The sequence below is a fragment of the Delphinus delphis genome, chromosome 2 (genome assembly GCF_949987515.2).
Source record: "Delphinus delphis chromosome 2, mDelDel1.2, whole genome shotgun sequence".
NCBI lineage: Eukaryota > Metazoa > Chordata > Mammalia > Artiodactyla > Delphinidae > Delphinus > Delphinus delphis.
This window is the reverse complement of record NC_082684.1, coordinates 527,181-541,963: the sequence shown is the minus strand read 5'-3', so window position 1 is coordinate 541,963 and position 14,783 is coordinate 527,181. Positions and strand designations below refer to the sequence as shown.

At 45.5% G+C, this 14,783-nt stretch overlaps 1 pseudogene; it reads right to left on the bottom strand.

The window, feature by feature from the left end:
- Positions 1 to 5,268: 5,268 nt before the first annotated feature.
- LOC132419933 (immunoglobulin heavy variable 3-23-like) lies at positions 5,269 to 5,796 on the bottom strand (annotated as a pseudogene).
- Between the last annotated feature and the right edge of the window lie 8,987 nt (positions 5,797 to 14,783).

Sequence of the window (14,783 nt, the reverse complement as noted above, 5' to 3'; positions counted from 1 at the left end):
CATCTTCTTGCAGATGGGATTCATGAAGCCCAGAAAATCTATTCAATCATGAGGAGAAACCCGAATTTAAGTGAACAGGTACTTTGTTTTTACCTTGTGACATAAGGGGATGTTTGCATACGGGATGGACCAGTCTATAAAAATCGGAAAGTAGTGAAGGGAGGTCCCAGTCTCTGGGGCTCCACCTGAGGAGGGTGCTGACTGTGCCCTCAGAGACCTCAGCCCCCACCTGGGGTCCCCTCCCTGTGCCTGGGGACTCTGTGTCCAGGAATGAAATGATGCTGAAGGGCTAGTCAGGAAGTCAGCTGTGCTCAAGGATTAACGGCAGGTTTGGGGAGTAGACTTTAATCCCGTGGAGGTATATATTTCACATAAATACCCTTCACACATTCAGGGTCCTCCAAGATGTCAGACGCAGACTCTTGTTTTTTCCTTTCAGCATTACCTCATGTTTATATCCTGGATGCGCAAGTATTTGAGACAAACCATACATGTAATAATGACATTGAATTCAGACAAAGTCAGGTAAAATTTAATGTTTATCATAATTCACAACGGACTTCATGTTTCCCTTAATTTGGGTGAACACTTCTTCACCTGAAACAGTTTAAATATTATCAAGAGTAGCTCTGGAGGTGGATTTATTCATAACAACTAAACACACAGTGTATTTTGTGGACAAGGTAGTCATTCTTGCTGAGATGGTCATGGATCCCAGCACCGCTGACATGGTCTGAAGCCTGACTTGCCAGTTTCCTGTGCACAACTGAGTGTCTGCAGGAACACCGCGAGCTTCAGGGTCCCTTCCTTGCGGGTGGACGTTGAGGAATCCCCAGGGCTAGCAAAGTCTAAGAACAGACAGCTCCTGGAAGCTCCTCAGGACTCCAACATGCTGGGCAGGTGACCCGGTCACAGTGCACAGACTCACTCGTTCTAGAAGTGTTCATTTCTAACTCTGTCACAGCCAGTGACATTGGAGCTCAGGGAACACAGTTCCCACTGCACTGGGTGAGAGAACATGCATGATTTTTGGAAGTAAACCTTCACAGTGAATGGCTTGCAGAGTATGAGGGTGTCAGAGTCAGAGGAAAGTTCCCACCTCAGGAAGCAGGTTCCATTGAAAAGTCCACCTGAGAGCAGCTCTCCAGAATCCCTGGGTCAGAGAGTCCTGGGACTGTGTCTGAGGTCACATCAGTATGTGCTGCTGGAGAGCAGAGCACAGCTCCATTCCATCTCGCTGTGGGCACTGAGGATGTGGCCTCACCATCTGCATTTCAGTCTGCAAGGATGTAAACTGCGGATCACGATGGTAATGGTATGTCTGAAATTTATAGTGGGGTTGCCAGGGGTGCTGAATGTTGACCTCAGTGTCATCAGTGATGTTATCTCTCCTGGGAACCAGAAAGACCAATGTGAGTCCCCATCTCTGACTGACACCCTGTACATGTAGCCCTGGCTCCACTCCTGCCCTGAGAGGTCACACCTGTGGGTCTGGGGCACGTCAGCTCTCCCTCAACCCAGTGATTTCACCTGTACACTGACTGATGTCAAGCCTGCTGTCTATGAGAAGATATTTACTCCATACTATTTCATGAACACAGTACGATACTTCTTCTAGCTTTTCCAATAATATTTGCAGAGTAAATTAAATTCTAAAGAATCTGCCTGCTTGAATGTCAGTAATAGGAGAACCAACAAACGTAATATGGGCAAGAATCACAGGACACGTCTGGACCCTGTTGTCAGGACCTGAATATTGAGCTGATACGCTGTGTGATAGGGGAATGGAGGGGATGGCATCTAAAACCTCGAACCAGGTGGGCCCATTATTCAGCAGGTGGAAGAAGGGCGTGCATTTGTACAGATGCCCCAGCATCTGACCTGTCCTTCTTGAGATGGTGGATTAGAGGAGATCCAGCCAAATTCAGGTTAACATAGAAGGATATATAACAGGTGTCTTTATGTTTCAGTGGGTGGGGATGTGTTGTTAGGGTCTATTGAACCCTAGGAAAAATGTGTTTGGGCACCCGGACTAAAAAAAACTTATTTTTCCTTTGTGGAGCTAATTGGAAGGAATTATGTCTGGAGACGAGATCATATGGTAATTCTGGAGGGAATATCCATTAGAGATGCCCAGTGGGTAATGGGAAATGAAGTCGGGAGACTTAAGTCATATTGCTCTGCTGGTTACCAGTGATGGTCACAGCAAAAGGGCCTGACCATCGTGATGGGAGGGAGAAGGGCTGATGGTGGTGGGTTCATGGGGGCCACGTGGACAGGTCCTTCTGATGGTCTCTGTGTTTTCCCTTATAAAATCTTGAGGGTATAAGCTCAGAATGAGGTGTGAACTTCAGGAACATTGAGACCAGATGGTTTAGGTCATTTTGTACCTTTGCTGGAATCATTGAGCAATGAAGAAGTAGGAACTATACTTGGAAATCAGCGGCGTCCTCATGTGATGTTAGGTTTGTTGCCTTAGATCTTACTGACTGTAGAGACATTCGCTATCCTCACATTACGTCTTCTAGATCCACTTGGAATCCAGTTTCAAATGTGAGGGATGTAGATGAAACATTTGTTATGAAACAACGTGGTATCTAAATTTTAAGAGCTATAAGTCAAAATTACGGAAATGTGTTACTGAAATTGTAATTGTCAAACTCTTCTCTGGGGCAAAATAAATTAAAATTAATAATAAAAATTCAAGGTATTGATTGTGTTTTCAACGTTGCTAAATCCATTGAATGTTTCGAGTTACGATCATTCATAAACTCAGATCTGTCACGGGTAAACTTTATTGTTACGATATGGTCATTCTAACTTTGGACAGGGTAACCCAAGCGCTGACAGTGCCTGGACCACCATCAAAAAATGTTCTGAAACATTACCTGGTTCTTACTCCTCCTTGGGCCCCTGGTTACAATAATTCCTTTACTGATCTTTGACCCCTGCCTTCTTTTAACCAACTTGTTTATTTTGTTCTCTCTAGAACACAGCAGTCTTCTAGACAAGATGACAATAATGCAAAGATTCCAGCCACTCCTCAGAACAGGTCCTGCCAAGATAAGAAGTCATCCTGGGCCCCTTAACAAAACGGAGCTCTGGGCTTCCCTGGTGGCGCAGTGGTTGAGAGTCCGCCTGCCGATGCAGGGGTCACGGGTTCGTGCCCCAGTCTCGGAAGATCCCACATGCCGCGGAGCGGCTGGGGCCGTGAGCCATGGCCGCTGAGCCTGCGCGTCCGGGAGCCTGTGCTCCACAGTGGGAGAGGCCACAGCAGTGAGAGGCCTGCGTACCGCAAAAAAAAAAAAAAAAAAAGAAGGAACAGGTTTGTTCATAGACGTTCACAGGCCTGAATTCCCATCCCTGGTGATAAGAGTGTCCCTCTGCAAAGGAAAGCAGGGTCCGCCCCTCGGTGCTGAAAGGCCAATAAAGAGGCAAAGTTGGTGAAAGGAAAGTTTGCTTTATTTTGGCTGCCTGCATCCGGGGGTGGGGGACAGACTTCTCTCCAAAGGCCACCCCGCACTGAGCATCTGTGGGAAAACACTTTTACAGGCGGAAGGAGGGGCTACGGGCAGAAACGGCAGAGTCAGCTGTGACAGTCGTCTTGCAGTTGGTCATGTGGTGGTCTGATCAGCCTCCTCTTGATTGTTTTAGGGAGAGTTAATCTTCAGGTCCAGGGTCGGTTTGTTCCCATTTCTTTGAGGCCAGTTCTTGCAATTGTGGCAGCTTATGTCATGGCTACAGTCTGGTCATTATGGTGTTAACTTCTTCCTCCTGGTGGGAAGTTCAGTATCTATAAGACGGCTCATGAGACATGGACAAGAATATTATCTATAGCCCTTGAGGAGGAACTAAAGGTCCTTGATTTGCTTAATGACTAAACTATTATTACTTCGTTTTGTTGGCCACGTCATTCCTTTCTAGATTTTCTCACTTCTCTGAGTTAACTTACTCTTAGGGTAAAATTTTGGCACAGAAAAAGGCAGGCAGAAGATATGCGGTAAAGGACCATTTCACTTCCACCACCAGGTACAGAGAGGGCACCTTTCACATGGGAGGTTTATTTCTTGCTTCAGGGTGACAGGGAGGAAGGTCAGAATGTCCCTCTGCACTGGCTCTGTCTTAAGTCACTTTGAGGCATATTTTCGGGTGCCCTACCCTGGGCGCCAACACTCAGGGCCTCTTTTATTATTTTGTTTCTACATATGCACACCGAGCATGTGATGTAGGTAACGATTTACTTGAATCCTACAGATGTGAAGCTAAACTGCAGCCTGGAATTGGCACGTGATGTGCTGGAGAGCACACATCAGGACACAGGGAGACCTCCCGTCGAGGCCTGGGCTTCTCCACCCTGGACCTGGCGTCCCCTGCAAAGGTTCCTGGACAGAGGTGGGCCTGCCTGTAGGTCTGCAGGACTCTTCGTGGAATGAGAACCTGAGTGATTTTCCTTCATTTTAGTGCTCACGTAAGATGCTGTGGTGAAGAAAGGAGAATAGACTTGTTCTCAGCAGCTTCTGAAAATTCATGTTATTATCCACCTGACTGTAACCTTTCCCTACCAACTAAATATTTTCCTATTGGTAATAGCTTTGATGATGAATATTTGACATAAAATAAACTGCGCAGTAGAACAGGATGCAGGTATGATCTAAACGTATAGGGATTCTATTGGCCCTGGAAGCAAGGCGCACATGTAGAAACACCCCCACCCACGTCCCTCTAACTGCCATCTTTCCCAGCGACCCCCTGAGGATCCGGGGCTGCTCAGCGCACTTATGCTTCTCATGCAAGAGGTTAGCAGCAAGTCAACAGCCAGCATCCTGGCAGGGACAGCTGTCTACAGTAGGGCAGGGCTGAGATACCACAATGAGGAGGGAAGAATATGTTTAACCGTTTATACATCTGTTGGGATAGTTTTGAAACGGGTCTATTTAGACAAGAGTTAGACAAGGGAAAACCTGAATATATAACTTTGAGTCTCTGCCTTTCATATATGTCACTTATTCTCCTATTTCGAAAAGGTTTGTAATTGAGAGACTGAATGTGTAAGTCAAGGACCATGGATGAGTACAGAGAGGTTCCCCAGGGAAAACTGCTATATGGAGAGGAAACCCCAGACCCTTAGAGGAAAGCAGCCCTTAACTACCATCGGCACCTGCTCCAGGGGCTGAACCACAGAGCAGTTGTATGTCCTGAGTGCCCCCTGCATCCCCCCTCCTGTCTCCCTGCAAGGAGGTTTGTGTCTGGGCTCACACTGACTTCCCCTCACTGTGTATCTTTCGCACAGTAATACACGGCCGTGTCCTCAGATCTCAGGCTGTTCATTTGCAGATACAGCGTGTTCTTGGAGTTGTCTCTGGAGATGGTGAATCGGCCCTTCACAGCGTCTGCATAGTTTGTGTTACCACCACTACTACTAATAGCTGAGATCCACTCCAGCCCCTTCCCTGGAGCCTGGCGGACCCAGCCCATGGCATAGCTACTGAAGGTGAATCCAGAGGCTGTACAGGAGAGTCGCAGAGACCCCCCCAGGCTGCACCAAGCCTCCCCCAGACTCCACCAGCTGCACCTCACACTGCACACCTGCAAACACAGAGACATCCTGTCAGGAGACTGTCACCCATCCACTGATTCCCTCACTCACATCCACTCACATGCTCAGTGTCTCTTGCTCTCCATAAATTACCTTGTAAAATAGCCACAAGGACAACCCAGCTCAGCCCAAAGTCCATGGTGAGTGTTCTGTCCTGAACCCCGAATGGAGCACGTGGAAATCCGGGGCTGGAGCTCCTCTCCCAGAGCTGCAGGGTCAGGGCTGGGGCTGCTTTATATCAGCAGAGGAAGGACCCTATTTGCATGACCTTCTAGTATATAAGAGGCTATGTCGTTGAATGTCCTCAGAAAGGGCAGGGTCTCAGAGCAGGTGTGAGAGTCTTGGATTTTGTGGTGTTGATAGCAACTGGGAAATATAACTTTCATTGTGTGATTGTTTCGGAGTAAACCCTTAAGACCCATATATCATCTTACATATGCACTCACATCCCATGATGTAGCTGTCATTGTTACCCTCATATTAGAGGTGTTAACTACACCCAGAGGAATGGAGGGTGTGTGTAGTGTCCAAGGAGAAACATGGGGTGAGCGTGAGATCCAGCATCTGCAGCTGAGCTCTGGGCCAGGCTGCTCCCTGGAACCTACTAGAGGACAGAGTTGGAGTTTCCGGGTGAGGTTTGCAGATCCCCCTCCTGTAATGAGGTCATGATGACTTTGCACTCTTCTCGTGTTTACCTAAAATATATGGAGGGGGTCAGCGTTGATGAGAAGTATTTTCAAGAGTCTCTTATGTTTCAGTATCTTCCCTTCACTCCTTCCCTCCCAAGTCATGCATTTCTTCATTTGTAATTACTTTAATGAGGCTCTTGACATGTAACAAAGCGCACACACTCAGAATGAACACTGTGATGAATACTGACGGAGCCATCAGCATTATCAGGAGAGAACAAACCAATTACTCTCATTATTTTCAGTAGTTTCTGGGTTTCCGCCTTCCTGTCACTTGTTATCTTCCATCCTGTCCCCACATCACCGTTGATCTTCCCTTGTTCCTTCTGGTTACTTTTCATTTTCTAGAATTTATAAAATTGGGAACATAATATAAGTTCAAAACAAAAAACATATACATATATATTTATTTTCATGGCTTATTTTACTCTGCACAAATATTTGTGAATACTCTCATGTTTTTGTGTGTATCAAGAATCCTTGGTTTTAATAACAGGTTGCATTTAAAGAATGATCACAGCACGATTGGCTTACTTATTAAGCTGATGTGTGATATTGGAACTCTTTCCAGTTTCTGGTTGTTACAATAAAGCTGATACTCGTCTTGGAGACGCAGAGAGATGAGAAGCTGAGAAAATGCTTCTTATTTAGTGTTCTTAGAACAGCCTCAAAATGGGCCACGTTGCACATTATCAGAATCTCACCAATTTATCAGATAATTATAGAACGAAGACAGCAACAAATTTAAATCTTGGAGAGAGACAAGTGCTCACAGAATAACAAAGACTAAGGTTGTTAATCCTGACATAGGCTGCTGAATGGAACAAAAACTACTACAAGATTAAACTAGAAATGGATGCTTTGAGGTCAAGTGTGGTTAGGGTGTAATAGTGTCCCAACGTCTCCTAACTACCTCGCCAGTGTCAGCGTGGTCCTGCTAAAGTGTGAGTCAGATGGTGTTACGTCTCTACCCACACAGGTGTGTCTTCCTACCTGGGACAGCCCAGGATTCCTGCCTGAGCTCTTAGGTCCTCCTCCATCCTGGGGAGGAGGGCCTTGGCCCTGGACTTGGATCTGCACTGTTTCATAGCATCTCCGCTCACAGTGTGACCTTTGTCCCCTCATCCAGTCCCACTGTGCCATATACTTACCACATATGCAATAGGATCGCACGCGGAAATGCATAAGAATGTTCCAGGTGCTGAATGACGGACAAAACCCTGCCACAACCCCTGACAGTTTACACTGACAGCAGCTCTTTATTTTGTTCACTGTCTCTGCTTAGGGAGGGCCTGGAGGAGAAGCCCACCGTGCCCAATGCAGGGTCGCTGTGAGAGGCTCAAGTTCAGCGACAGGACCTGCTCCTGTGATGCACACTCACATGTAATGGAGGGTGACCCTGACTGTAGGCTGGGGGCTCAGCTGGGTCTGAGGTCTGGGTCTTGTGTCCACCTCGTGTGGACATTGCTTGGGTTCTGACTTCCTTTCAGCACGATACCTGGGTCAGCTGACTGGTCTCTGCATCAGAGCCCTTCCTCCGCGCGGTCACTTACACACATAGACAGAGCGTAATGTAAGATCCCAGGAGTCATGCTCATAATATTTACATAAGTGTGTTGATACTTAGAGCTCCATCATCGACTGTACATGAATTATTGTGGTCTCTTTATTTACAGTTGAGAAAAATTGGAAGCCACAAATACGTTCTTCCAAAAATTAGTACATAAACAATGCGTGACGTATCCATGCTGTGGAATTGTATTCAGCAATGTAAATATTAAACTATTATACCATGAAACGACATGAGGGAATCCTAAATGGATACTGCTAATTAAAAAATCGGTCTGAAAGCGTTCAGTTTCATCTATTTCACCTTTGGGAAAAGGCAAGTCTATATATAAACCAATAAGATAAGCATTTAGCAGGAATTTGGGAGAAGGTTTTTCATAAGATAAACATGGACAATATTTAAGGATAGTGAAATTCTTCTCAATGAAATTGCAGTGGTGGAATCATTGCACTATGAATTTGTCAAAATATATACAGTAAGAGGAGAACCTTTTTAATATAAATATAAATTTCATTTAGAAATTCAGAGACTGAAGGATGGAACGATGCACACTGTATACATGATATCTAATATCATAGTGAATCTACAAATTAACATGGCTGGAGAAGGTGGGAAAATAGGTTTTGACCTAAATGACTTTGGAAATGAGTGGAGTCTGAAGGCTAAGTTCTAAGCCACTGCACGTAAGCACTAGAGCCTGGTGGATAACGGTATTTCCATCAGGAGTCAGGCTAAGCATTCAGTTACTACCGTGCATGTGGAATTGAACAATTAGTAGCTGGATGGCATCGGTGGAGCCAGTTTTCTCACTGTTGGATGGAACGTAACAGACAAGCAAGGTGGAAAGTCTGGATTTAACCATGTGATATTGCTCTAGGATTGGAGATGTAAGAATTGTCTCACATTTACCTTAACACAGGTCAGAAGGTGAGATACAGAGCTAGTTGCAGACGTGTGTGTGTATACGTGGGGTAGAGCACACAGACATATTTCCAAGGTCTATTAGCTTATGGGTCTAGAGGCAATGTCGCCAGTAGACAGGACACCAGCATTAGTGTCCTAATACCCACCCTTCTGGTTGCTAATGCTATTCTCCAGAAAAGGATCCACGACTCATGTGAGGCCTGGCTAATTCCAGGGCCACAGAAGAGAATACACATGCTTATCCTGCAGATTCTTGTGGCACCAGAAAGTAAGGAAGTCTTCACACAAATGGATGGGTGCCCGTAAAGAGGATACAGGAGACAATCTGAAAGAGCTCCCCGTGGCTGACAAGTGGTCCCAATTACAGAAGCAAAGAAAATGCCTTAGTATATAACCTCAACACAAGTTATGAAACAAATACCTTGACTCGTACTTATATAAAGAGATTGAATAAATATATCTAATGGGGAAGGTAGGATAAATGTCCCTTAAGGAATAACTTCAGGTACCTCATCATGGTCATCCTCCCTTCAAGAAGGTGCACTTAACCCTCCATCCCTGAAAGTGGCCTGGAGTATGGACATGACAGAACTTATGGGTGCCCTTGTGTTACATTATGAATTTTTAGATATAATACACCAAACATCATTTGTAATATAAATTTGTAATTTTTCTGTATCCATTAAAAATTCTATCCTGAAAACAACAACAGCAAGAGTAACAATAACTTCACTGATAAGGGAATTAGGCACAGAATTGGAGAAGGTGCTTTCTAGTATCATATTCATAAGGACTTGTATCATGAATATACAGCAAATTAACAGCTGAACGACAGCAATAAATAATGAAAATAATGTGCACTGTGCCAGTGATTTGAAGATACCTACACATAGAAGAGATAAAGGTTTTAAAAGGATTCTTCATTAAGGAAACATAAAATAACATGACGATGAAATACTGCTACTGACTTATTACAACAGTGAAAGCACAAAATAATAAAAAATTTAAATACTGGGGATGATGTAGAGCAAAAGGCCCCTCATCCGCTTGCTGGAAGGATGCCAGTGGCCGCCAATTGGAATATATTTTTCTATTTCTTAGAGAGAAAACCAGACACTCACCATGGGATTGAGGAGTGCGCTGGAAAAGAATTTTCAAAAGATTTAAAAATATTTACGTTAATACAAATAACTTCATACGGGTTCTTGTATCATCTTTACACCTTCGAGCCTTTACCACTCCCTAAAAACGGGTTATGTAGTCAGTTTTTATGGTTATTTTCCATACGACTAGGATATACTTGTTTCTGTTCCATTTTATCTATCTCTCTATTTTATCTAATTATTTATTATCAATGTCCACACTAGATAAAAAGGTACAGGAAACACAGCTCACATGTTACAGCCCAGCCTGTGTCCCGACATTTCCAAAGGTCCCCTGAGCAGAGAATGCCTGCAGTGCTGTATGGACATCAATTTCCGAATATCAACATGACTCATTCTATTCAAGTGAAAGGAGTTGCTTCAGACAGGACTGGAGAGATTTTCAGGATGACAGGAATTGGAAATCAATCTGATGCTGGAAAGCAGATTTAAAGTTCAACAGTAAAAATTATTTATGTCATTAAACGATTAAAAATTTGACAACTAATAACAGAAAGTAGTGACCTAACCTTCAAATAAAGGTGTCATGGAGAAATATTTCTGTGTGGCTCTTCCTAAGATAGATGGGGAAAGACAGACAAGCCTGACTCCATGAAAAAGTCTCAAGATTAGAGACAAGAAAGTTCCCTGGAATCATTGTGGATGAGGCTTTCAAGGGCGGCAATGGTCCAGTGGAGAAACCACAGCTTCTGAGAGAAAATCCCTCCGTGACATCCTCTGCACCTGCCCTGAAATGGGTCCTCTTGTTTCCTGATGACCCTGAGCGCCCCCTGGTGGTTGGAGCGGCCCCTGCAGGGAGGGTCGTGTCTGGACTAACCCTGACTTCTCACTGAACCAACTGGGACAGTAACACAGGGCTGTGTCCTAGGTCATCACAGAGCTGAGCTGCAGGAAACACAGAATTTGTGAGCTGTCTCTGAGGTGGAGAGTCATTTCTGGAGAGACAGCCTGTGTGCTGTGCTATTCCCAAAACCAAAACACCCCAGTCACCTCAGCCCTTTCCCTGGGGGCTGAGAGATCCAGTCCCAGCAGTCAGCAACGTTTGTGATGGAGAATCCAGAGACTGAGCGGGTAAGGGAGAGGATCTTCAATAGTCCTGGGCCCAATTCCTGCACCAGCACCTGGGACACGACACCTGGTGAAGGAGAAACAAGGAGATACCCAGTTCACAGATGTCATCCCATAACTCCACCTTCCTCAGACCCAGGAGATGCTCGCAGCTGAGGGTTGCCAGCAAGAGGAGGAACGACCAGAAGATTTTCATGTTCATTTTGATCAATGCTCTGACTCTAAGAGAGTTATGTCAGTGAAGATGAGAACTGTGACTCTGAGTAGCACAGGTGCTGTGCTTTCCCCTTGAGCCTGGGTGTGATGTGCAGGTGGGAAGCGTGTTTCCATATAAAGATGGTCCCGGCTGGTCCTTCTCTAGGGCTGTGGAGGAGGGTGCTGGCTGAGATCCAGGGTGGACACCGCTTCATGTCACCTCTGAAGAATGGGTGATGATTCTGTTCCAATACGATACTTACATTTCCATATATGTCTATCTGCGTCTATATTATAGGTGTACTCGTTGGCTAGTGCGGCCTTTACAGAATAACAGACTGGGTGGATTAAACAACAGCAATGGATTCCTCTCAGACCTGGAGGCAAGAAGTCTAAGGTCACGGTGTCAGCAGGTTTGGGTCCTTCTCAGGCCTTTCTCCTTTGCTTGCAGATGGACCTCTTCTCACTGAGTCCTCAGATGGTCTTTTCTCTGTGTGTCTGTGTGCATTCGTGCTTTACTTGTATGTTCATTATTCCTCTTCTTAAGTGTGACAAAGACCCCTGACCACCCCTCAGGCAACAGGCTCCTTGCAATTCTCTTCTCAGCTAGTCTTGACCTGTGGGCTTCTGTGTTTATATGTGCATGGCCAGGTTTTGTCAAGAGCTCTGCTAAGTGAGAATAATGAGGATCCCCTACCCTTGAACTCTGATCACCGTCAATATTGGATCAAATCCTTCAAACCTCCCATCACCCACATGGTATCTGACCACCCTGGTCGCCCTTTAGCAAGAATCCTTTTGAGTCTATGTAACCAGAATCCCCTTGGCTTCTAATTCTTCTGTTCATAATTTCGAGTGCACTCCACCCCACTGTCTTCTTGGCCATAAGCCCCCACTTGCCAGGCTGTATTTGGAATTAAGGCAAGTTTCCAAGGCTGCATCCCATATGCAGCAGCGAGTTTTGTCTTCAGGTTTTGGGTGAGCTGCATATTGGAGACATGAGTATCATTTCACCACCCACGGCCATATAACGCATGCCTGAATGAAGCTGATGTCTCATGTATATTTTCCCTAAGTCCACTCACAGCCATTTGTGCATAGGGACACTAGACTGTTCCTCAGCCCTATGCCTGGGACTACTTTAAACAATCGCCAAGAATCACAGAAATGTGAAAAGCATGGCACTAATTTGACCCCAGAAAGTGCTCAATCACATGACGGGAGTTGAAACATGAAAAGAGAGCATCACCTTGACTGACCTCAGCTGGGAATGTGTGTGTGTGTGTGTGTGTGTGTGTGTGTGTGTGTGTGTGTATGAGTGTGTTGGGTGATTCAAACAACCGACCACATTGTAAATGTCCGTGAATGACCACAAAATGACAGTATTTATTTTGGGTGCTCATAAAAGCCAGAAGTAGGTGAATTTGCAGATTTGGAATCTGTGAATAACGAGGATAATTGCATTGCATTATTGGAGCACTCTGGCGTTAGAGTCTGTAGCACTGCCTGCTGCAGAATTCAGAATGCTTGTGCAGGTTGCCTGAAAGCAGGACGGTGTGCCTCTTCTTTCCACAGGTACAAAAACCAAAAAACAATTCAAACTGTTTAAAAATCTCATGTGCGCTCTCAGGATATTTACAAGTTTCACGAACTTCAGGCTCAAATTGAACATTATGGTGAGCAGCAGGGTTGTTCTGAGCTCCTTTGAGAAAAAGGTAAATAAAGAAATGATAAAGAACCTTAATTCTTTAGTATTATATGTGTGTGCACATATGAGTATATTTATACACAACTATAATGAAACATTAGGATACAGAACAGGGTCTCTGGTGGAGCTCCTGGGCAGGAAGAGGAAAGCACAGGTTCTAACAAGAATTCCCTCCCAGCCCCTATCTGCACCTGCCACAGGCCTCAGCCCTGTACTTGGTGGGTCCTGTACTCCCCCTGGTGGTAACGGGCCCCAGTGCAGGGAGGTTTGTGTCTGGGCTCACACTGACTTCCCCTCACTGTGTCTGTCGCACAGTAATACACGGCTGTGTCCTCAGTTGTCAGGCTGCTGAGCGATAAGTAGACTTGGCTCTTGGAGGTGTCCCTGGTGATGCTGAGCCGGGACTTAAGAGTTGGGTTATAATATGCGCTTCCACTATAACTCATCGCACCAACCCATTCCAGCCCCTTTCCTGGAGGCTGTCGGACCCAGGATACACCATAGCTGGTTAATGAGAATCCAGAGACAGTGCAGGTGAGGGAGAGGGTCTGTGAGGGCTTCACCAGGCTGGGTCCCGACTCCTGCAGCTGCACCTGCGACAGGACACCTGTGGACAGAGAGAACCACGGTGACTCATGGGCTCAGATGCAGCTTCCCCATCTTTTCACATCTGAATCCCTGAGAAACTCACCTCTGGGAGCTGACACCAGGAAGAGGAAGAACCACAGTGGATTCATCTTCTTGCAGATGAGATTCCTGAAGCCCAGAAAATCTATTCAATCATGAGGAGAAACCCGAATTTAAGTGAACTGGTACTTTGTTTTTACCTTGTGGTCTAAGGGGATATTTGCATAAGGGAGGGACCTTTTTATAAAAAGCCAAAAGTAGTGAAGGGAGGTCCCAGTCTCTGGGGCTCCACCTGAGGAGAGTGCTGACTGTTTCCTCAGAGAACGCAGCCCCCACCTGGGGTCCCCTCCCTGTGCCTGGGGACTCTGTGTCCAGGAATGAAATGATGCTGAAGGGCTAGTCAGGAAGTCAGCTGTGCTCAAGGATAACGGCAGATTTGGGGAGTAGACTTTAATCCCGTGGAGGTATATATTTCACATAAATACCCATCACACATTCAGGGTCCTCCAAGATGTCAGACACAGACTCTTGTTTTTGCCTTTCTGCATTACCTCCTGTTTATTTCCTGGATGGGCAAGTACTTGAGACAAACCATACATGTAATAATGACATTGAATTCAGGCAAAGTCAGGTAAAATTGAATGTTTATCATAATTCACAATGGACTTCGTGTTTCCCTTAATTTGGGTGAACATTTCTTCACCTGAAACAGTTTAAATATTATCAAGAGTTGCTCTGGAGGTGGATTTACTGTTAACAACTAAACACACCGTGTATTTTGTGGACAAGCTAGTCATTCTTGCTGAGATGGTCATGGATCCCAGTACTGCTGACATGGCCTGTAGCCTGACCTGACGGTTTCCTGTGCACAACTGAGTGTCTGCAGGAACACCGTGAGCTTCAGGGCTTTTTCCTTGCATGTGGACGTTGAGGAATCCCCAGGGCTAGCAAGGTCTAAGAACAGACAACTCCTGGAAGCTCCTCAGGACTCCAACATGCTGGGCAGGTGACCTGGTCACAGTGCACAGACTCACTCCTTCTAGAAGTGTTCATTTCTAACTCTCCCTGTCACAGCCAGTGACATTGGAAGTCCGTGAACACAGTTCCCACTGCACTGGGTGAGAGAACATGCATGATTCTTGGAAGTAAACCTTCACAGTGAATGGCTTGCAGAGTATGTTGGTGTCATGGTCTGAGGAAATTCCTCACCTCAGGAAGCAGGTTCCCTTGAAAATTCCACCTG